Genomic DNA, 25,952 nt, shown 5'->3' with positions numbered 1-25,952 from the left:
ATCACAGGAAACCAGCACTGGCAAAGACAAAAGCTAATCTCAGATCCATGAAGTTGACCTTGTTTGGAGCTATCTAGATAGTCTGATACTTAGTTTACTTGCCCTGCTTTTAACATGGTCCAGCTCATTTATTTGGAGGGAGAACAAGGAGCAAGGAAAGTAGAAGAGGAAATGAACAGCTGAGTTATAACATCATAGGCATTCATTTTTTCTTACCTTTATGGAACATCTTAGATGAAATGGGGATCAAGAGTATAAGGAAGCCCCAATGAATTTTAAAAAGATTAATTCCCTACAATAAGGACGTATAGATGTGCTGCATCAAAGGTGGGCTTTTTGCACATGCTACATTTTATAGCAAACATTATAACAGTTTGATTAGGGATCAAAATATCTTGCATTTCATTTGAGAAAATAGCATGAAAGCTTTTATGTCTAATGAAAAGACTCAATAATTCTTCAAATTTATAATACACCAGATAAAAGTAATTCTAGCTATTTTCTAGTTCAAGGGAAGCTTTTCCTCATAAAATGTTTAGATCTGGCACTCTCCTTTTAGGTTGCATCATAATTCAAATTTAAAAGCATAGACTCTTTCATTCTTGTGGGGTATCAACTCCACTGAACATATGATAAAAGTTAGAGACCATACCTCATAAAGAATATACATATACACACATTTTCAAATTATTTCAAAGTTCAGTAACTTAATTTCCCCCCTTTCTGAAATTTTCTCCTTAACCCTTGAGAAGTCATGAATCTCTGCTTTTGAGAATAACACTGTTATCCAAAGCTCAATGATTGTCACAGGAAATCCAAATGTTCACTTTTCACTATAGAGCACAAAACAATCAAGAAAACTTATGAATTTGATCCAGTGATATCACTTCTAGGAATATATCCTAAGAAGCCTAGAAACACCAATCAGAAAGAATATACGCACCTCTTATGTTCATAGTAGCACTATTTACACTAGCTAAGATCTGGAAACAGCCCAAGTGTGCATCACTAGATGAGTGGATAAAAAAGCTGTGTTACATTTACACCCTGGAATACTATGCAGTAGTAAAAAAGAAGGAGCTTACCCTTTGGAGGGACCTGCAGAGTATTATGCTAAGTGAAATAAGCCAGTCAGAGGAAGACAAGTATCACATGATTTCACTCATAAGTGGAATCTAAAGAACACAATAAACTGATGAACAAAATAGGTCCAGAGACATAGGAGCATGGAACAGACTGTCAAATCTCATAGGGAAGGCAGGGGTGGGTGGGAAGTGATCAACCAAAAAACTTATATGCATATATGCATAACCCATGGACACAGACAATAGTGCGATGAAGGTCTGGAGTGGGGGGGTGGGTGCGGGCTAGCAGGGGTCAATGGATAAAAAAAGGGGCATCTGTAATACTTTCATTAATAAAGATAAATTTAAAAGAGAAGTCTTGTGAATTTTAATAAAAGATAATGGCTTTCTAGGGGCATGTTTCAGTTTGCTTATTCAGAAGAGAACAGAGCAAACTAAGTCATTTGGAAAGATGGAGATGGTTGTGATCATCAAAAATTCCTTCTGTTTCCTCTTGGAGATGCACTCTAGCTTTGCACAAGCTTTTTAGAGATAAGGCTGAGGCAAGCCAAGAGTTGTACAAAAAAAGAAAAACAGATTTTGATATTAATTGTATATGAAACCCAGCAACGGGTCAGGCCCAAACATAACAAAACTGGGACATTCACAATAGAAAAATTTGGCCAAAGCAAACAAGGCCCTCCGACTCCCTTCTGGCTCCTCAGCAGTGTGTGGTGTTCACTATTAATGTCATGGTTGACTAAGCAAACATTCTCAGGATATGAATCCGCCCAAGAAGGCCATGGCAAAGCCACAAGCCTTCAGCTTGATGAAGCCAGAGATGTCACAGGACTGGCAGGGCTGTCACCTGTTCTTTTTGTGCCACACCATTTTTCTTATTCTATCCACCTCAACTCTCAAACCAGCCAAGATCCGGTTTCTGTCCAGGGAGGGCCAAAGTGCTTGCAGATGGCTTTACCACCTGTGGCCATGGAGATCCAGCCAAATCAACGCTCTCTCTGGACAGCCTGGCTGGGGATTTGAATAAATACTAAGAGAGGACTCAGAGACAGGAGCGGAAGCAGACTTGTTTAAAAGGTGGGGAGGGAGTATGGAGGATGAGTAAATGGCAAATAACACATATGAGTGATTCTCTTCTACATGGAGTATATCTCCATGACTTCTGCCTGCCTCCTGCCTCTCTTACTTCTTCATTTCATTACATGATGGATGGTTGATGAGATAAAGACTCTAGTTTAAACTGCACAGTCCTACTAGGAACAAATGATTAAGACCTGGGATTTGTATATTTTTGGTTTTAATTGATTCTTGAGACTGCTTCTGCTTTTATTTCCCACTGACTCTTTCTCCTGGGCTTTACATTTAATCTTTTCTGTCAGAAAGTGATTCCTATATCTCCCTTCTCTGGGATGATACAGACATTTAAAAATAAGGGGAAAATTCTTTGCATAATCATGCTAAGACATCAGCACCAAGAGGAATGCTTTATTTATTTATTTATTTATTTATTTATTTATTTATTTAGTGCTTACTCTGTGCCATATGTTGTGGCAAGTACTTTTCGTGGACAATTTGGTAATTATCACAACAACTCTGGAAATGGCTTTTTGTTATATGCATTTTTGGTGAAAGAAACTGAGACACACATATCAACTGACTTGACAATCTTACCTGTGAAAAAACACAGAAAACACCTGTCAGTATGACCAGGTAGTGTGGCAATTAATAAAATCATGGGTTGTATGTTCTAGGCAATGACTATTCCAAGTCCTTTGCATATATTAACAGTTTTACCATCAGCAGAATTATGTGAGATAGGCCTATTTTAATAGGTGAGGAAATAGAACTCAAAATCAAGTTGATAGCAAGTGTCAACCAGGCTAGGCTCTGGTGCCCAGTTTTTTTGTCAAACATCAGTCTAGATATTGTTACAGAGGTATTCTTAGGTATGATTCACATTTAAATCAGTAGACTTTGAGAAAGCAGATTACTTTCTATAATGTGGGTGGACCTCAGTCAATCAGTTGAAGATGTTAGAAGCAAAGATTGAGGGTCCCTGAAGAAATTCTCCTCAAGAATACAACGTAGCACATATATTTATTAGTATAGTCAGTATTATAATGTAGATATCTCTGGACTTAGATCTGAACCTAGTTATATATATTGACAGATGATAGATGGATAAATGGATAGATAGATAATTGGACCAAAGGAAATCACATGTCCAAACCCAAAGGCAATATGTCTACTGGAAAACATAACAAGTGAAGGGAACAAATGAATAGTCATAGTCATGAATTAGTAATACAATCTATTACATTTTGGGGTCCAAAATCTTTGCAGTACTGTACTATCCACAGCTATAAAAGAAGATTAACATCATAGTTTCCTTCTAAAGCTGCTTAACTAATACAATGATCAATTGACCTTACAAAAAGGCAATCTATGTCATCACTTGTAGAAAAGACCTGTACTGAAGACAACATGTTAAAGTGGGAAATTGGAAAGAATACAAGATGTTTTTAAGGAGGTATCTAAGTAATCATAATAGAAACATACATACTTTTCTACTTTTGCAAAAGAAATGATCTCAGAAAGCTTTATTGAATAGCCTAGGTATATACATTACCCCTATGTTTTACAACATCACGTGTAGATTTTATTCCCTTGCTCTAAATGGCACTAAGACCTGGCTGTGCTTGAACCTTCATCTGTCTGAAAAACACTGCTTAGTCAATCATGCTGCTCCTGAGATCAGGAAGCAGTTTGGGAGATAAAGTAGGCTGAATCATGAGCATCTAAAAACATCAAGTCCTAATTCTTGGAATTTGTATATCTGACCTTATTTGGGAAAAGGGCCACTTCAGATATAATTAAGAATTTTAAGATGAGGAGAACATTCTCAAGGATGCAGATGGGCTCTAAAAGCCTTCACAAGGGTTCTTATAAGACAGAGCCAACGGGAGGCAATATAGACTCACAGAAGAGAAAGGGATGTGAATTTGGAGCAGAGATGCAGCCACAGGCCAAGGAATGCCAACAGCTTCTGGAAGCTGGAAGGGGCAAGGAAAGGATTCTACCCTGGAGCCTGCACAGGCTGGGCTGCTTGGCCCACCCCTTAATTTCAGACTTCCAGCCTCTAGAACACAATTATGTTGTTTAAGCCACTCAGTTTGTGGGAATTCATGATGGCAGCCCTGGGAAAGTAAGAGGGGGGGCCGGGGGTGGGTGAGTAGGGGGGATGGTAAGGTTAGAACATGTTTTGTGCAAATTAGGAGAGAACTTCTTTCTCTGAATGGCTAGTATTTTAAAGACAACCAGCACGGTGAGGAAGTTACCTGGGCTGGATTGTAGCCTCCACTGATCTCTCCAAAAGGTGCCTTTGTGGCATGAACAACCTGCGCCACTGTAGGTGACAATGCTAAGAATGAAGGAAAGAACATGTTTCTGGATTTACAGAAAGTCAGAACTTTAAGAGAAAGAATTGCAGAAATAAGAGTCAGATGGCATGGAGACCACACTCCAGAAACAATGAATATAACTCTCACTTCAGAGTACTTCTAAAAAATGCTTCATGTAAATTATCTCTGTGCCCTCATAATATCCCTGTGAAGGGGACATTAGCCCCATTGCCTCTGAATTCTGTTGGATGCTATTAGCAGGTTAACTTCCAAATATTGTCCTCTGTTTCTTGATTTCCTGTCGTCGTTGGGTTGACTAGGCACACTCATTTTATTTTATAGGGTGTTTAATTAGGCAATCTTTTCAGGAAGCCTATCAACTCTAGATTGATTAAGATTGCTTTCAGAATGATATTTAATTAGGATAATGGTTTAAATTGGTTATTGATGGGAAGATTTGACTGTGACTAGCTTAATTCCCTCTAGATGAGAACAGAAAGCTTTTCCCAGCCAGTGTTTTAATATATTTGATAATTTAAAAGTATATATGTTAGGCATGAAAATTCATGATTGAGATCATGCTTGACTAAGGTGAGCCATGAATATAGCCAAACTGTTAGTTGTGTAAACTCTCTTGAGGTGACACACTCCAAGTGACAAGATGATCCATTTACACGGAGTGGGCTGTGCATTTCATGCTAATTCTCTGCTTCTGTAATTTATACTAAGGGTCAGAGGCAGGCATGTGCAGGGTGAGCAGCAGCTAAGTCCAGAGCCCTGCCAGGGATAGAGTTAGGCACTTGGCACACAATTGCTTCCATTACTACAGTGCTCTGATGGAAGCTTTATCATTCTCATTTAACAAGGCTCTGAGATATCAAAGTAATCATCTGAGACCACACAATGAGTGATTCCTGATTGGTGCCGAAAAACTCAGGTCCCTGGAAGTCGAATGCTAGTTTATTCATTCAGCAACTACTATTTAATACAGTAGTGTCCCCTAATCCACAGGGGATAGGTTCAAAGACGCCCATTGGATGCTGATTGGACAAAGTCCTTGGTGACAAAGGCCTGAGGCTTCGTTCTTTCCCCAACTCCCTCCCAGCTTGTCCTGTGATCACCTCTCTCTGTTATATGTATGTGTCGCACAAACCATGTAGCTTAGTCCTGCCTCCTCCTCACACTGGCAGAACATTTACTTGAATGTCAATGCCCTGGAGTCCTGGCTTTGCCTTTTGGTGTCTGTGTGGCCTTCAGCAAGGTTTCTAAACCTCTGGGCCTAAGTTTTCTTGTTTTACAAGAGCAGGATATTAACTCCAACAAGGCATTGTTATGGAGGTTGATAATTGCTAGCATTACCTTTATTTATTGATAAAATATTGGTATCAAGTAGTGGGCAAACACTTTACAAGAATATCTTGTGTTTTTATTTTTTAAATTAATTTGAGAGAGAGAGAGAGAGAGAGAGAGAGAGAGAGAGATCATTTGGTTGTCTTCTGCATGCCAAACCAGGAAATGAAGCGACAACCTGGATATATCCCCTTACAGGGAATCAAACTCATGACCTCATGGTGCATGAGACAATGGGACAATGTTCCAACAAACTGAGCCACACTGGAAAGGGCTCTTATTTTATTTCTTCACAACAACCCTGTACAGTGAGTATTCTTTTTCTTAATCTATTGTACAACTGAGGCATTGTAATTGAACATGGTCTGAGATTTAATATGGGAAAATGTAATGCAAAATTAAGTAACAATAGATGTGATGTAAGAAACAAACAAAACCCATGATACAATTTCCTTTAGAAGACCTGTGAGATTGCTATGGTTAAGTATAACTTCTACAGGGCATTACTTTAAACTTAAATTGGGATTTAAAAGACGCAGAAAACTTTAATCAGCCAAAGTAGCAGAAGATGTTAGTAGAAGGTGTAGTTTTAATTTCAAAAATATGCCCCATACATTTTTTTTTTTTCATACTCCAACATTTCTGTAAAATAGGTATGTCTTAAATTTGAGGAATGAATTTTAGGCAAGGGTATTTCATTGTTCCTCTAAAAATCTATGATTAAAAATAATTTTGCTATATTTTTAAAATTATTAAAGTTGTTTGGAATCAGGAAAACTGTATTCATATTTATTACATCTCCAGAAAGATATCTCCCCTAATTTACCTCCAATAATCAAAAACAGCCCCTGCTCTGAATTAAGTAAAGAAGCAGAACTGCATTTCTGTGTATGTCAAATTCTATGGGTTTTGGGGTCTGGAGATCTGGCCTCAAATCCTTCCTTTCCACTCACTAGTGATATCACTAAAGTCAATATCATACCATTGGAGCTTTGGTTTGCTCTGCTGAAACCATAATAATTTCCCTGTCCAACTCACAGAGTTGTTTCAGATGTAAAAAAGAGAAACTCTCCTGACATCTTAAATGTTTCATATTAAATGTCTTTTGCATTTTTGTAAATTTTCTTTAAGGTCATCAAAAGCATTAAATTTATTTTCTGTACCTTTATTTATTTAGGTCCTATTGACCTGTTGAATGAATGCCTGATTGAATAGTTATTATGAAAAAAAAAACCACCCTTTTGTAGAATATGAAAACAACAACAACACATAAGTAAATAAAAGAAGCACACACACCCCCCCCACCCACACACACACACAATTATTGTTCAATCAACTACTGCAAACCAGACTACCGTCTACATTGTGTTCCTTTATTCCCCCAATACTTATTTAGCTTTAGCTTGTATTATGTGCCCCACACTCTGCTAGAAGGTGGGAATAAACAGTGAGCAGGATAGACACAGGACCTGGCCACCATACCTTATAATCTTATAGGGGATGAAGCATCTGCAGATGGTTCAGCAGCAGCAGCAGCAACAGGTTGTGTGTGTGTAGGGGATGACATTTTTCTTAAAAAAGTTATTTGGTAAGTAAGTGAATCACTCTGATTATTCCGGCAGCTTTTCACAATTTTCAAGTTAGCACCAGTAATCATAGAAATAGGAGAAACTACATTTCAAAACTTGGATAAGATCAATTTTGTTTTCTGACCATGAATATTATAGATTTTTGTAAAGACAAATGATTAAATTCACTAATCTTTATATAATTTCTTATTTCCAAAAATGGATGATAGGTTAATTAATTTTATTTTAAGACATTTCTGATGTTAAAATTTCATAGAAATTTCCCATAAAACAAAAGAGAAGTAAGTCATCTAAACATTATCTGTTTCTTCTCATGTTTACTGAGTAACCAGAGTGAGATTTTCTTTCAGACTTAATAATAAAACTCTGGATTGCAGTAGCATTTTAGTGAGCAAATGTGTGTTTAAGAGAACAGCTTAATGAGAACTACCTGCATGTATGCAGAAATCCTGTTTAACATTTGGATGATGATGGAGATGTCATTCTGGTAGCAGACATTCTAGAATGAGCACCTTTGTAGAGATATGTTTATCTTGAGACTAATAAGAAACAGCAGAAAAGAGGATTCTATGCCGAATGCTTCAAGGAGAGTGATTTTTTCCCTTATTATCGTACAGATAATTTCTTAATTATCCTGGATTTGCTTCTGACATAATCAACCACACAAGTAATATGCTTGTTAAATAATTTCCTCTTCATCTTACTGGGTGCATTATTGGTGGAGAGTATCTCTTTGCTTTTAAATATTTCAGATCAAAGTAAAATAGAAAGAAAATATCTGCCAAGAGAATAGCTGAGTGATTCTTGTAAAATAACTAAAGATGTATTTGCTCAATTCTCCTGCCAGGAGGTCCCAAAAGAAATGAAGAAAATGTGTCTTAAACAAGGTGGTAGGGCAAGATCAAACACATCTTTCATATCAAAAAGTGAATTAAAAAAACCCAAAGCATATACTATGTAGAAACAAAAAATATTGGAAACAATATGATTCAGAAAAGTTCAAAATTAAAAGAGGGGAGCAAAAAAGGAAAAAATAATATAAAAACTACAAAAAAACTTAGGCAAAACACATCATTATAAGGTATAAATATGGTGTTGTTTTTTTTTTTCATTCACTTGTCAGTTGAAGTAAGCAAAAAATAATAACAATATAGAGAATATACTTTTTATTGTCTGCCGGGGATGACCAGCAGCCCCTGAACAATGGATGAACAGATTAATCCAATAGAGTTTCACTGTGAAAGAGAAGGCTAAGGGACAGCCTGGCTGAAGGAGCCAGGCAGCCTTGATTGTGTCTGCCTCATTAGACTTTATTGGAATTTTTATCTTTAAATACAATTAGTAGGGTGAGTAATCTAGGAGGATACATGTGTTTACATTGTCCTCTAGGCAAGGGCATCCAAGGATTAGGCATAAGGATTCCAGCAAACACCCTGGGGGTCTGCACATGCACAGACTTGTTTGGAAAGGTCAAGGAATAATTAGGGCACTGCCTCCAACACTCCCCATTCTCCCCTAAGTCAGAATGCCTATAAACAGAGCAGGTAGCCTTCCTCACACTTCCTTTTTCTCAGAATGTCCTCCTTACAAACTTTCCAACCAAGTGTCATGTGCTCCCCAAGAATTGTTCATAAAATGATCATATAAAAGATAAATAATATTTATTAAAATTCTAACTAATGGAATTAGTACATATTGGGTACTTTGACCAAATGGTCTATTTTTCATTCCAATTCTGCCATCTTGAACAGATCACATAATCTCCCTGTGCCTCAGCATTCCCACTGTAAGATGGAAAATACAATGGTACCTGCCTTTCAGGGTTCTTGAATGTATTATAGGTTAATAAGTAGAATATTGTCTGGTACTATATTAATGCCAACACTTATTGTTTCCAGTATTCCTTTTCTCAAATAATTATTCTTTGTTCTATAGATTTCTTTTCGGCAATTATTTTCCTTTTGCTTCTACATTCTGGGGAAAGAGTGGTCTTGAGTGCAAATATATTTCTGTTTTACTATTACATTTTGTATGTCCTTATATTATTTTTATATATTAATCTAATTATTTTCCAACTCTGAAATGAGTTCATTATATCTCCATATGATATCTTACTCTAGATTTATTAAAAGCACATCTTCTTAAAAATAATTTAAGATACTTGGGCAATGCTTTCTAAAAGTTTAAGTTTTAAAATAAATAAAGTGATTATTTTCAGGGTACCTTATTTTTCTCAATTTTAGGGCAACCTTTTCATAGATTGCCTTAGAAATAATAGCTGTGTTCATCTGTGGTATTGTTCACAGTCTTCATCTATTCATGCAGAAAATTGGTTCATCCTTCATGCTCTTCTATGTCCAATAAATGACTAGATATTTTTCCCTATCAGATATCCATTCAATTACCAATAAAATATATAGAGAGCACTTATTAATTTGCAGACACTGTTCTAGATGAAGGGAACATGCAAAGCATGGGTCAAAAATGGTTACTGAGATATTTATCTTTCTCTGACTGGCTTATTTCACTTAGTATAATGCTCTCCAGTTCCATCCATGCTGTTGCAAATGGTAAGAACTCCTTTTTTACCACTGTGTAGTATTCCATTGTGTAGATGTACCACAGTTTTTTAATCCACTCATATACTGATGGGCACTTAGGCTGTTTCCAAATCTTAGCTATGGTGAATTGTGCTGCTATGAACATAGGGGTGCATATATCCTTTATAATTGGTGTTTCTAGTTTCTTGGGATATATTTCTAGAAGTGGAATATAATGAACAACATAAACTGATGAACAAAAACAGATCCAGAGACAGAGAAACATCGATCAGACCATCAAACCTCAGAGGGAAGATAGGGGAGGGTGGGGATAAGGGGGAGAGATCAACCAAAGGACTTATATGCATGCATATAAGCCTAACCAATGGACACAGAGAACAGGGGGATGAGGGCATGAGTGGGGGGATGGGGGGTAATGGGGGAATAAGGATACATATTTAAAACCTTAATCAATAAAGAAATTAAAAAATATATAGAGAGAAAGTTCAAATGCACTGTGGCTGTTACTGTTCCTCTTAAAATGAAGAAAAAAAATGGCATTCATTAAAATAAAATAAAATGGTTACTGCTCATATAATAGTTGACATAAAATATATATATATATATATATATATATATATATATATATATATATATGCCTAATTGGCTGTTATGGCCAAACAATTGAACAACCAGAACAACTAATTGATCAGTCGCTCAATGCAGGAGCTGCCCCCTGGTGGTCAGTGCGCTTCCAGAGCCAATCTCCTGTGGCCCCTCTCCCTGGCTGGTCCCCCAATAGGTCTCGTTCACCGGCTAGGCTGAAGGACCCCACCTGTGCACCAATTTGTGCACCAAGCCTCTAGTATAAAATAATGTTTGCATGGGAAAAATAAAGCAGAATAAGGGGCTGGAGAGTTATAAGGAATAGAGAAGAGATGGAATGGACTTGGGCAGAGACCTAGATAAATAAAGGGAAGCATGTGGCCATAGAGCATTATAGGAAAACTAGCGGCCTGGTGCACAAAATTCGTGCACTCGGCAGGGGGCCCCTCAGCCCAGCCTGTGCCCTCTCGCAGTCTGGGAGCCCTCAGGGGATGTCCGAATGACAGCTCCTGAGTTGAGCATTTTCCCCCTGGTGGTCAATGCGTATCATAGTGACCGGTCGTTCTGCCGTTTGGTCTATTTGCATATTAGCCTTTTTTATATAGGATGTGCAAGGACAGTGCAACGGCATTAAGGTTGGCCTGCTTGAAAAACTTCAGAAGGCCAGTGTAGCTAGAGCAGAACTGTAAGCACAAAAGTTCATGTGCACAGGTTTTAGTTAAATTATTGATACCCAACAAATACTTGATTGTTCTGGAGCTATTTGTGTTTGGGAGGGTATTTTCTTCTGCCCACAGTTAGATTTTCTGACTGAACAAGAGTCAAATAAAGTTTGTTAAATTCCTGAGGACTGAGGTATAATGAACTCCCTCCACCTCCCAACAGAGTCCAATATTCTGGTCAAATATACTCTCTCTATTCCACAATTAAACACAATGGGAAGAAAAAGGCAAAGCATTTTCCCAATTTTTTTGAGAGTATATCCTGCTCTGTGCTAGACTGAAATGTATGACATTTGTAGAATTATGTGTTTCTCAATCTATTAACATTCACAGTACCAATAGAAGATTTATCCATACTGAACACATGTTCTTTTCTAGTTTTTAATGGATAGATGTGTTGTCAGTTTTTACTTTTTTTACATATCTTAGAAAATATTTTAACAGAGACTTTCAAGGAGACAAACCAGACCATTCCATCCCTGGGTTCACTTGAAATTTTGAGGGAACAGCTTTGAAAAGTAGAGGGATTAGAAAAAGGAGAGAGAGAGAGAAAGAGAGAGAGAAATCATGTACATGGTGATGGTGATTGTGGGGTGAAGATTGAAGAGGGCATAAAGGAAATAAGTGGAGATGGAAAAATAAAATGAAATAAATAAAAGAAAAACTAAAAATTTAAAGATGATGGATTTGATTTGATAGACCTTGAAACCTCCGCTCACGGGGAAAGTCAAGTTTAGAAATATACAACTTTGAGTGTTCTACATAGATGTGAGAGTTTGACATAACTCAATGCCAGGAAAATACCTTTTTCATTGTAACAGTCCCTGTGCTTGGTGAAAGGCTTGTCAAAGTGGCCTTAAATCTATTCATCTTCTTTAATTTGCTTAGAAAACCCTTCTTATCCTTCAGGACTCTATTCCAATTTCATCTCCTCATAGAGCTCTTCCCTGATGGAACAGTCTACCAGTTGCATATGTTTATCTCACAATGACCCTTTTTTATCCCATAGCACTAATCCTATATGTAATTGCACATGGTTTTGTCTATTTGTCCATTTACTAGCTGTCTCCATCAATAGCTTGGAAGTTTACTAAGGATGAGTTCTATGTCTGTTTTGTTTATCACTGTACACTAAGCCTATCACAATGTTTTCCCCATATAAAATGCTGATTGTTATCTGTGGAAGGAAGGAAATAAAACAAACAACATAGAATATACTTGATAAATATGTATTCAATGAGCATATTACAAAGAAAAGGAGTGGACAAGAGACAAAGGGAACCATGGAAGAAACTCACATCACCAAGGGAAAGAACAGAGAAATAAATGTAGAAGAACAAAAAAAGAATGGGTTTGGTCAATCTAACGTTAACTGAGCCTAGCTTCCCTTTTTGGTGGAAAAATGTCTAGAAATATATATTATATTTAAGAATAAAATTTGTTTTATTACCCAGAAGCTTCTAATTAGCATAAATATTTCTATCATAACAACAATAGAAAAATAACCTCACCTACAAAATAATATTTCATGCCTCATGTGTATGATTCAGAAGAAAGATTCACTGATGACTCATATCTTTTAATCTATGCATCTATCTAAAGAGGAATTTGTTTTGTTTTCCTAAGACTGTGGGTGGGATCAAAGAGGTCTAGTGAGGTGAGGGGATATTAAAAATATCAACTTGCTCAAAGCTCTCTATGAGAGATCAGAGGAAGTAGAAAATATAGGTTACATTAAAAGATAAACTGAGGCATATTAACATTGTTGAAGAGTTTATTTGAGCAGATATTTGAATAGGGCAGCACCAAACCAGAAGAGATGAGGAACATTTCACCTCTAGGGACTGGGGAAAGGCTTTTACAGAGAAAATGCAGAAGCAAAGAAAATCATTGGTTGGCTATAGCTTAAAGCCTAGTTCGCTGTTTGTGATGGTTGTTCTTAGGTTTCGATTTTAGAATCTTGATGTATTTACAGGCTTAGATTTGGGTTCTCTCATGTTGGCCACCATGGTATCAGATCCACCTCAGTCTATTGGCCTCCTTGTTTAATTAATTTAACATTTGAAAGGACTGCATTTTCTAGAGAAAGGAAGAGAGAAAGACAAAGCAAGAAAGAAGTATTACCTTATAATCATCATCTGGCCAGTAAGCAGGGACTGTTAAGCTCCCCATTAAGTGAATAGGTCAAGATTTCTCTTATCAGGTTTGAGGAGAGTTGCACAGGAAGAAAGGTTCCTAAACAAACACAATTTCTTTTTCCTCACTTAAGGGATTTGTGCTTGAAAACTGATAGAAAACAGGAAGCACTGGGAAGTTAAAAGGAAAGACAGTTCTTGCAAAATTTCCAGGCCTCTCCTGCAAATTCAAGTACTTCCATTCAAACCGAGCCTCCAGCATGAAAGCTGGTCCCAGAGGAAGGACAGGAATTCAGCTAAACAAGCAGGGCCCTCGCTGTGAATGGTCATCCTGAGAAAGAAAAGTTAGGGGTATTCTAACAGTATTTTTTTTTTTTTTCTATTAGTTACTCAATGAAGGCGCCAGGAATGCAGGAGTGGTGGAAGCAAGTTCAGCAGACAATTTGCATTAATAGCATCTCAGTAAGAGGCAAAAGTAGGGAAACACTGTCTGGCCTTTCAGAATATTGAGGAAAGAGGTATTACAAAGTCATCATTAAAAGTCCATCTCAATCATCGGAGTAGGAAAAAGCAGAATGAGGGAGGAGAAGGGGCTTCAAATAGAGAAAGAGGATTTGGCAAATGCATGAAAAGAGCCAGAGAAAGAGGCTGAACCACATCTACAGTCTTCCATACCCTCTACTGTAACTCGATCTCTTCCTTTCAATGTTGAAGCATATGGGCCTTTAAGTTTTTCAAGTGCATACTAAATAAATCCCAGGAACAAAGATCAGACTTAGAGTGTAAGAAAAAAGAACATTTTTCATTTGAGATAATGTATTACTATTATGATTATTTTCACTAATGCACTAACAAAGAGGTTTTTTCTTTTCCAAAGCAAATATTTTACTTAAGACAGAAACTGGAATTAGGGTTTAAATTGATTGAAAGCAAGAATGATAATAACATGAATTTCGGGAGCTACTTGACAAATGTCAGGCACTCTTCACTTCCTCTGGCTCTGGAGTGAGGAGGGATTTGGAATTCTCCTGAGTTCTGAGCCTCTGAAGGGACAGGGACATGCTACCCAAAGAGACAGGGGAAGGGCTAGGATTCACAATATGGGGGTGGGTGGTGAGGTCAAGGTCTGAGCCACAGTATCCCCAGCATTTCCTTCCCAGCTTCCTTTACTGGGGTGTGAATTGGCAAGACTTCAGACTTGGTCTTGTTTGTCTGGTACAATTATTTCCTCAACGTATTTCATTTATATACTTATTTTAGCACAACAAACTACCACAAGTTTAAATCCAGGAAATCAGAACTCCCTAAAAATAGACTCAACTTCTATAATTCATGGAAAAGCCAAGCCTTTGGGGATACAATTTATGTAAACAGAGATTATGAGTAATAATTGGCACTTCATGTTAACTGGCAGTTATGATATCCAATATTCCTGGTATAGCCTCTTAATTACATTAGAAATGACACAGCAGGCTCTTAAAAGTCCATTAATTGCACTAAAGGTTTAGTTAGATTTCTGGTTGTCTTTGCAGAGAAAGGACACTCTGACCTCTGCTCTTACTGAGATGATGGTCCTTTCATACCAAATCTACTGCTTAAAAAAATCTCTTTCGCTCCTCAGTCAGTTTAATTATGTCCTATAAAAAATATCTTTGCCATGTAAGTCAAGCTAATAGAGTATTGCTCTTTGGGGCAGTTTATGAATTCAGATAAGTACCCCTTGCCACCTTTTTTAACTGTGGAGATAAGATAGGAGATTGACCTGGAGGATCTTCAGCAGAAGTAAAAGTGACCTTCATAAAGGGCTAGGACATTACACATTTAACAGCTACATGAGCAATTACCATATGTAAACACTGTGCTGTTGCAGCTGTGACAAGCACAAAGGTCATGTGGACCAGAAACATTGCTTAGAAGCTTACGGTTGATAGCGGAGATGGAATGTGTACATAAATAACTCTAAAGATAGTCAGAACTAATGTAAAATCACCCTAACTACACCTACTAGTAATATAAGAACACAAACCAGAACATAATGAGTTACATTGGTGAACAGTAGCTACTGAAGTTACTAGTAAAACAAGGAACGTTTCTTCCTCCTACAAAACATAGGGATAGTTTCATGAAGAACATGGCAAGTTCTAAATAGAAAGACAGGATGCAAATTTATGAAGAAAACGTAAGGGATATTTTTGATATAAAAAACAACTCAGGCAAAAAAAATGAATAAGAAGTGATAGGATTTCTTCAAATAAATACCTAGAAGTGGAATTACTGGGTCATAAAGTATCTCTATTTTTAATTTTAAAAAATTATTTGGCCTGGCTATTGTGGCTCAGTGGTTGAGCATGGACCTATGCACCAGGGGTAATGGTTTGATTCCTGGTCAGGGCACATGTCTGGGTGGCAGGCTCAATCCCCAGTAGAAGGCATGCAAGAGGCAGCAGATCAATTATTCTCATCATTGATATTTCTCTCTCATCCTCTCTTCCTCTCTAAAATCAGTAAAAATATATTTTAAAATATTTTTGAATAAACCCCATACTGTTTTCCATAGCAGCTATACCAATTTGCATTCTGACCAACAGTGTACAAGGATCATTAGCACAGGTTTCTAGGGCTGTAGAAATAGCCTCGTCAAGGGCTATAAGGTTAGGAAATTACTTAACTGGATAATGGAAATTCTTGGATGCATGTGAAGAATGAGGAGTGCTGAATGAAAGCTTTGAAGGAGACTACCCAAGGTTCTTCTGTGATTAGAACTGGACATTTGGAATATTAATCTGTCAATAGACAATCTGTCAGGACAGATTTTGGTGGTTAGAAACTGACTATAGTGCACCAGCTCAGAGATACTATCATGGAAGTATGCGACAGCAGCAATGGAGTGGCAACAACAAAAGTTGGCGCCTGACTAAATAAATGGCAAGTCACAAAGGTCCAGGGGAAAAACGTTTTGAACATTTTTATTTAGGGAAAAAAATGTTCAATGCCTATTCTGCTAAATGCTAATTAAAAGGAGTTGCTATCCATGAAAGAACTCTCTAATGAAATGTGTTGAGTAGATGATAAATTACTCAGTTTTGAGATCTTTCAAAGCCTTTATTTTATTGACTTGCACTATGATTCTCAAAGGAGTAAAAATGTAAATGATATCTAAAGACTAATAGTAATGATGGTGTCTAGCAGTGTGCCATTTAAACCCATTAATGCCCTTATGATGCCGAAACCGGGTTGGCTCAGTGGATAGAGCGTCGGCCTGCGGACTCAAGGGTCCCAGGTTCGATTCCGGTCAAGGGCATGTACCTTGGTTGCGGGCACATCCCCAGTGGGGGAAGTGCAGGAGGCAGCTGATCGATGTTTCTCTCTCATCGATGTTTCTAACTCTCTATTCCTCTCCTTTCCTCTCTGTAAAAATTCAATAAAATATATTTAAAAAAAAATAAATAAACCCATTAATGCCCTTATGAAATACGTTTATTATTATGCCTGTTTTACAAATAAACAACTCCAGGTATAGACGGCCTAAAAGTTGTATAAGGTCACTTGGCTCATATATCATAAAGCTGATCTTTTAATCCAGATAGTGGACTCCAAATCCACCCTCTCACCCATGCTGTTATAATTACTAAGAAACTATTCATATATATGATTTTAAAAGTATTTAGTGTTTAATAACTATTCATAAAAATATAAAAAGTAGAAACTCCCTAAATGTTCCAAAATTGTGCAATTAATAGATCTTCTTTACAAAATAGTATTTGTATGCATCAAAACTGTATTTTCAAACATTAGCCATGATACATGAATATGACCAAGTACATAAAAAGTGAAAATATAGCACATGAAATATATAGTGTGACCTTTTATCTGATTACATACAAAAAAGTGAAAGAAAAATTTTATTACAATGACACATTTTTCTAACCTAATACCTTTATATGTGATTTCAATTAAAAATATTTTTCTCTATTTTCCAGAAAATATGATTAGAATATATTACTGTTATAAGGTATTTGTCATCAGAATTTGAGATTTCTCATTGTAGAACACAGTCTCTGAATTTAATTAAAAAAAAACTTAAGAACAGAAAAATGATTTCTACTTTCATGTTGCTCACCAGATGAAATCTCTCTAATCATCTTCCAGTCCTCGTCCAATGGCCTCCAAGGCAAAAGTCAGAATGAATAAGTGACTAGGCCAGTCTGATCCAAGGAAAGCATTTTTTGGAGATGAGATTAATGTATAAAAAAAGAAAATCAAACTATGTGTTGAGATAGTTCATCATAGGTAACATCACGAAAATGATGGTTCCATATTTGCCTGAGCTATAGAAAGGTGACAACACTTTGGTTTAAGCTAACTCTTTTTAAATCTGTATTTATGTGACTTTTTCCATTTTTTTATAATTTAAATGCCAAGAGAACCCCACATTGTTTTTCTGTCACATATTAGTGGGCATGAAGACACTACTGACTAGTCTTTGAAAAGCATGGTGAATCTGCTGTAATCATTCTGTCTTTTTCAGAGTTCACCAAGGCATTTCTCAGCTATCACTGGGCTCCAGTTAGACAATGCATTTCGGACTGCTGATTTTTAATCAACTAATTGATTGATTGATTGCTCTTTATGTGTTTTGTTACATGACTAGGAACCAGAGACCATTTTAACATATACACCTTTAAAAATTAAACTTCGCTAAAGCAGTAAGACTATTTTCAAACAACTTTATTAAATACTGTCAACAGAAACACAGATAAAGTTGTATTGTTCAGCAAGTTCATTTTTTTATTCTCCAAATTAAATAATTTTTGTGAACCACAAAGGGAAGACAGTTTTACCTTTTCATGAATGTGAGAGCTTTTGGTATTCAGGGAGGTTTTGGATATTTAAAATATACTTCCTTTCCTTTTTCTACAAGTAAAAAATTATTAACTCAAGCATTGACATGTAGAAAATTTAGTCCGAATGTAATAGAGTCAGTTATATTTTCAAAATAAGGAAGAAAGATATTGTTACTAAGAATACACAGTAGGAAAAGGAGGATCAGTAACTGACAATTTAAACTTTTAAGGATCAAGAGAGAGAGCCATCTGGATTTAATCAGCATAAATCTATAGCCCGCATTAGCCCCACAATTAAGATACTCATAAAAATCCACTGTGTGAGTAAGAGCTCTTCTGAATCATAATTTAACCATGATACTCTATCAAATGACTGTTTCATGCTTCAATTTAAGACCATAAAGAAAATGCATGAAGCAAATAGGTTCTGAAGAGGAAAAAAATAAATTAGTTTGTTACTTTTCTCATTAATATAACTGATACAAATAACTATTTTAATTATGTTTATCCTTCTAATTTTAGAAAACCTTAATATTTATAATAATATAATATTTAGTGATTATAATAACATAGATTAAATAGGTTTACTCTACATTTTATAAATCAAATTGAAATACAATTTGAGTATTATAATTTTTGAAGAAATGAAAATTATGTTACCAAAACAATAATGTATGGGAAACCATGGATTCTAGCCCAATTTTAGAAAACAACTTCCCATTCCTCTAAACTGTTGTTTCAATTCATTGCATTTTATGTGTCTTAAAAATACCAAGTTTCAGAATATATAGAAGATATATGGTAAACTTAAAAGCACAAAGTCTAGGAGAATCATTAAATTCTAAAATGGTGGGACTCAGACTTCTGCACTTGAACAGTAGATTGGTGAAATCGAGTACAAGCATTTATTATATATATATGTCTTTCAAAACAGAGAGAAAAGTTTTAGGAAATGAGGCAAAAAATGAGACTTGGAGTTGAGCAGAAACTGGAAATTCAGAATCACTAGATGTGCAAAGAAATATGGGGGAAGAAAATATTTCCAACATTTCTTAAGATCATGTCACACCAAGTTTAATTTAAATCTCTAAAAGGAAAATGACTTCCATGGACATCTGGATTACTGAGTGAGTAATGAGCCAGAGAGGACACTCAGTCAATGAAGCTTTGAGAGAGAAAAGAATAAAGAAGCTGTGAAGATATGAATGACCCAGGTGGAGGGGGAAGAATAATAAAAGCTCCAAACAGAAAGATTCAGATAAAGAGACAATTATCTATGACTAAGATGTAGATGAGCGAATAATTTTCTCTAAGCAGAGCTTAGAAAGCTGTCACTGGTTGAGTTAGCCAAGCTTGAAGCTCTAAGAAGAGTAAAAAAGAATAGGATTTATCAGGCATAGTCAGAAAGTAGTCTTTCTCCTCAGTGGATGGGTGCTTGATAAGTACCATTACATGTCTGGATTTAGGAAGACTTCGTACAGTAGGATTCTGGGCAACAGTTGCCTATGAAAATGTCTGTGCTCTCAATTAAAACAAAACTCCTTTCTATATCCAAATATGCTTCGAACATACCTCTAGTTCTATTTTTTATAGTTCTATTTTATCTTCTCTCTTGCCATATCATATATATATATTAGGTAGGATTTTATGTGTCTTAAAAATACCAAGTATATATATATATATATATTAGGTAGGATTTTATGTGTCTTAAAAATACCAAAAAAAAAAAAAAAATATATATATATATATATCCTAGACAAAAATTTGCATATTTGTCTATTATTAGGTAGGATATATATATACTACCTAATAATAGACAAATATGCAAATTGACCATACCTTCGACACACCCACAAGTCACGCCCACCACCCAATCAGAGCGAGTATGCAAATTAACACAATCAAGATGGCTACAGCCACAGAGAGCAAGGTTTCCTAGGTAACAGAGGAAGCCAAGCTTTCCATTTGCCCTTGCCAGGCCTAAGCCTCCACTCAAGCTACAAAGTTTCAATTGTAGAAGGTAAACAAATTCAAACAGAAATGGCAGCAGAATGGAGCTTGAGAGAGCAGGCCAGGGTTGTCCCCGGCAACAGGGGAAGCAAAGCTTTCCACACACCCTGGCCGGGCTCACCTGCTTAAGGCTACAAAGTTTCAATTATAACCCCAACAGAAATGGCTGCCAGCCATGGAGGGAGCCCCAGGCTTGGCTCTACTCCAGGCTACAAAGTTTCAATTGTAGAAGGAAAATAAATTCCAGATACCAGGGCCTTCGCTTGGGTTGCCAGGGGGCATGGCCAGCCTGCAAACCACCACAGGACCCTCGTTCAGGCCACCCCACGCCCCAAGGGAACCCCACCCTGATCTGGGACACCCTTCAGGGCAATCCAGCTGCCCCCCACCCCTGTACCAGGCCTCTATCCTATCTAATAAAAGAGTAATATGCAGATTGATCATCACTGCAACACACAATATAGCTGCCCCCATGTGGTCAAAGATCCTGCCCCCATGTGGACACAAGATGGCCAGCAGGAGAGGGAGTTGGGAGGCACCCAGCCTGCAAGGGAGGGCAGTTGAGAAGGACCAGGCCTGCAAGGGAGGGCAGTTGAAAGGGACCAGGCCTGCAAGGGAGGGCAATTGGAGGTGATCAACCCTGCAGGAGAGGGCAGTTAGGGGTAACCAGGCCGGCAGAGGAGGGAAGTTAGGGGCAAACAGGCTGGCAGCGGAGTGGTTAGGGGGTGATCAGGCTGGCAGGCAGAAGCGGTTAGGGGCAATCAGGAAGGCAGGCAGGCAAGCAGGTGGGAGCCAGCAGTCCTGGATTGTGAGAGGGATGTCCGACTGCCGGTTTAGGCCCGTGGGATCGGACCTAAACAGGCAGTCAGACATCCCTCGAGGGGTCCCAGATTGAAGAGGGTACAGGCTGGGCTAAGGGACAACCCCCCTCTGTGCACGAATTTCATGCACCGGGCCTCTAGTGTATATATATATATATATATATATATATATATATATCCTATCTAATAATAGAGTAACATGTAAATTACCATCACTCCGCTACACCCAGGATTGGGCGGCGGGAGGCTGGGGGGCGGGTCTCAGGGTGGCCTATCTGGCCATTGAGAGGCATGGATCCGCTGCCACTGAGGGGGGCTACCCTGCTGTTGAGAGGCGCAGGGGGCGGGACTCCCACCCCCTGTGCCTCTCAACGGCCAGATCCGCGGCCTCTGAGGGGGCCTGCCGTGGACACCCAGCTGCGCCTCTCAATGGCAGGGTAGACAGGTGTCCGCTGCAGCAGGGTAGCCCCCCTCAGCGGCCGCGGACCATCAAAAGCATGGGAGCTGGGTGCCTGTTTGCTCCGGCACCAGTGGACAGGCACCCAGCTCCACCGCGAAAAGCGAAAGCATGTAGGGGACCCTACATGGGCATGATTCAATCATGCACTGGGCCTCTAGTATATATATATTTAAATATTTATGTATTGGTTGTCTTAGAGTTTCAAATACAATTTAATTAATTAAGGTTCACTAAAAATAACACTATACTAGTTGACATTTGTAATGTAGGTACCTTCTAATAGAGTATTTCCAGTTTCTTTCTCCCATTCCTTATGGCATACCTGTCATTTATTTCATTTATCCATATGATGCAATCACCCAATACATTGTTACCATTATTTTCTTAAATGGTTTTCTTATAGATCAATTAAGACAAAGAAAATTAATTTTTTGTTTTACTTTCATTGATTTCTTCACCACTCATTTTCCTTCCTTTTTGTAGATACAGGTTTCTGCCCTATATAATATTTCTTACTGCCTGAAGAACCTCTTTTAACTTTCCTTTCAGGACAGGTCAGCTGATGGGAGGTCTGATGAATTCCTTCTCTTTCACATTTGAAGGATCATTTCCCTGGGGTAAAATTCATGGTTGATCTTTTCCTCATCACTTTAGATATTTACTTCATTATTTTCTTATTTGTATGCCTTCTAACAAGAAATATACCATCATTCTTATCCTTGTTTTTCTATGGGTAAAGGGTTTTATCTCTGCCCTCTGATTTCTTTCATTGTTTGCTCTTTGCCTTTGATTTTCTGAAGGTTGAATATGCTATGTCTAGATGTAGGTGTTTGGATTTTTTGTCAGTTTGTTTTCATTGAGGTGATATTTATCCTGCTTGCTATTCTCTGATATTCCTAGATTTTGCTTTGATTTCTGATATTAGTTTTAAAACATTCTTCACCATATTGCTTCAAATATTTCTTCAACTCTGTCTTTTCTCTCTAGCATTTTAATTACCTATATGCTATATCTCTTGAAATTGTCCCACAATTTATGGATGTTTTTCATTATTTTATTTCCCCCACTTTAATTTGTGAGATTTTAATTGACTTAAACTCACTCATCCTTTCTGTGGGCAGGCCCAGTTTCCATTAAACTAGCCCATTAAAGGCATTCTTCATTTACATTAGTGTTTTTTATTTCTACAATTTTCCTTGATGCCTTCAATTTGCATCTTTCTGCTTAAATTGCACATCTATTTTTTATTATTAAAGTCTTTAGCATAACGACTACAGCAACTTTGTGTTCCCTGGATCATTTCAACATCTCTGTCATATTTGAGACGTTTGCTTGAGGCCTTAAGACTTTTTTTTCTTATTTTTTTTTTGGGGGGGGTTGGGATGGTATGTTTTATAATTTTTTGTTGAAAGCCAGAGATGTTGTAGAAGTTATAGGGAATGTGGTAAACAGGTCTTCAGTGAGAGGATATACATTAATTTGGGTAGAAACGGGTCTACCAGTAGATATCAGAGCTTTGGGTTTCCTCCAGTGTCCTTGTTTATTTTTTTATTTTTTCCTCTCTTGTTGTTTTCAGCTTTCCCTTTTATAAATAGAGTATGCCTTGATCCTTGTTAATTTGTAATCCACTGTTATTATACTGGAACCTCATTGGTCTGGTGGTAAGGTCTAGAGGAAAAGTGGTGTATAATCTATTGATTAAATCACAGTGTTTTACTGGGCCCCTGTTGAGGGACTATGGCTTTTACAAGTGTTTACCCATTGATATATTCTTCTACCACTTGGTCACATCGGAAAGTTAGAGGGGTTAGAGTGGGAGAAATGCCTTTTCCCTAGGTGAAATAAGGCTCTGATAAGGTCTCCCCCACTTTGTTTCAGAAAATACACTGAGAGTGTTTCACATGATCACTCATCCCCTATCCCTACCAGAGCCATAATGGGATCTTTGTAGGCTCTTTATGGTGAGAACTTAATGGGATGCTGGGAAGTCAAATAAACAAAAGTAGGGGGACACCTCTAAGGCTGTAGCCCCCAGGAGTTTCTCACTCTCATACTAAGGCACCCTGAGTCTTCCACGATCTGTCACAGTTTCCATTTAAGTGCTCTCAAGAATTTGTGACTTCAGCAGCTTCTTCTTTAGGTCAAGTAATTTGGGTTGTGACCCTCCCAGTTCTTCTGACTCCCCAGATTTGTTCAGTTTTTCTTGTTGTAAACACAGGAGTGATAACTTCCAGCTCTTTACCTGTCAGAGCAGTATCAAGGAATATTTTGTTTGGGCCTTTGAGATAAAAGTCTTCCTGGGATTCTTCTAATCCCTATATTTTAGGGGTCCTCAGTCTAAAACACAAATACACCATATTCTCATTTTTGGGAGGGGAGAATTCTTCACTGAAATCTCTCTGTAAAATATGTTGAAATTTACAACAGATAAATTATCCTTTTAAAGAGTACAACTGCATTTCCTAGAAGAACCATGTTTAGCTATAGTCTATTCTTTTGAAGGTGGCTTACCTTCTAGATCAGTGGTTCTCAACCTTCCTAATGCTGCGACCCTTTCATACAGTTCCTCATGTTGTAGTGACCCCCAACCAGAAAATTATTTTCGTTGCTACTTCATAACTGTAATTTTGCTACTGTTATGAATTGTAATGTAAATATCTGTGTTTTCTGATGGTTTTAGGCGACCCTGCTAGCGCCCCACAGGTTGAGAACCGCTAGCAGGGTCGCCTAAAACCATGGAAAACACAGATATTTACATTATAATTCATAACAGTAGCAAAATTACAGTTATGAAGTAGCAACAAAAATAATTTTCTGATTGGGGGTCACCACAACATGAGGAACTGTATGAAAGGGTCACGGCATTAGAAAGGTTGAGAACCGTTGTTCTAGAGTCTCTATATACTTGTTTGGACATGATTAGCAGTTGTCACTGATCAAGTGGTGTCCCAGATAATGTCTCACAAGTTTTATTTTTTAATAAATCCAATCATTTTTGTTAGCAAAAACCATAATTCTAAACAAAATCCAAAAACACACACAAAACACCATGTTATGATCTAGTCACATGTCTAAAACATTACCATTTTTTGGTGTAACTCTTAAAGAACCCAAGACATAGAAAAAGAATAGAGTCTTTAGTAACACTCTATCTTATACCACTCAATCCACTCATCCATTTATTTTTCTTTTAAGACTTACAGGCATTTTTTTTTAATCACAGAAGTGACACTGATGCCTTAAGTATTTCCTGACCTCTGGATTTTGGAAAACAGAAGAAGGAAAATGTCCTAACACATGGATTTCCAACAGCTGACCAGCAGACTACTTTCTTTATTCACAGGGGGCAAAGGCACTGATAACTTTTCAGCCTTTGCATGGCTGATTTCTTTATATCACCAGAAATGTAGTTTATTCAGGTTAAAATAATTACAAAAAAATCTTCAGAATCTGTTTTGTCATTCAGTGGTGGAGTTGAAGTTTAAATAGGCTAAAGTTACTTTCTGGAAGGTAACTTTCCATGAAGTGGAAAGCCAAGTAATTGGTAGTTATCTGGAAGTTCATGCAGCTCATTCTTTCACAGTGAAGACAAATTTAAAACTGTAGACATGGAAACATTTTCGGAATTCCATTTGAAGAGAATGGATTTATTGCAGAATCATGAATATAGTAACCAAATAACCACTAGGCAATCTGTGGCTATTAAAACTTTCAAAAAATAGATGAGGGTTCAGAAAGAAAAGGGAGACTTTATACTTTACAATTAAGTGCTAAGCTTTTGAGCTCAGGGAACTGGTTATATACTTTCTTATTTTCGCTATTAACATTATCTACAGGCACTAAGAGCCCAATAGTTTCTTGATTAGTACACAGTGCAACTAACATGTACCAACTGGGTAACCAGTACTGATTGGGTAAGGGGCTGTGTTCCCTTATTGGCTTTACAGACAGATCCTGGATATATTTCTTGAGAGAGAGAGAGATGAAGGAAGGGATGAAAGAAACAGCATGGATGTTTTAAATACTGTTTGAAAACTTATTTGATACTCTTTTTATTGGGATAGGGTTTCTATGTTCCCTTTCCTTGAAAGTGGATATATTTTTGTGATTGTTTCATCCAAAAGAGTTCAATAGGAAATAGTATCCTGTGACTTGTGAAGCTAGATCATAAAATATGATGGGGGCTGTCAAGCTGTGAGGAAGCTGAAATACCTCAAATGGAGAGACCACATAAAGGGGCCTTGAGGCCACACACTCACACTACACACACACACACACACACACACACACACACACACACACACACACACACACACACACACACACCAAACACACATCCCCCACACACCATACACTCACCAGATACTGGTCACCTGATGTTCCAGCTCC

Source organism: Eptesicus fuscus, chromosome 2 (assembly GCF_027574615.1).
Source record: "Eptesicus fuscus isolate TK198812 chromosome 2, DD_ASM_mEF_20220401, whole genome shotgun sequence".
Lineage (NCBI taxonomy): Eukaryota > Metazoa > Chordata > Mammalia > Chiroptera > Vespertilionidae > Eptesicus > Eptesicus fuscus.
The sequence above is the reverse complement of the archived record's forward strand: the minus strand, read 5'-3'. Positions refer to the sequence as shown.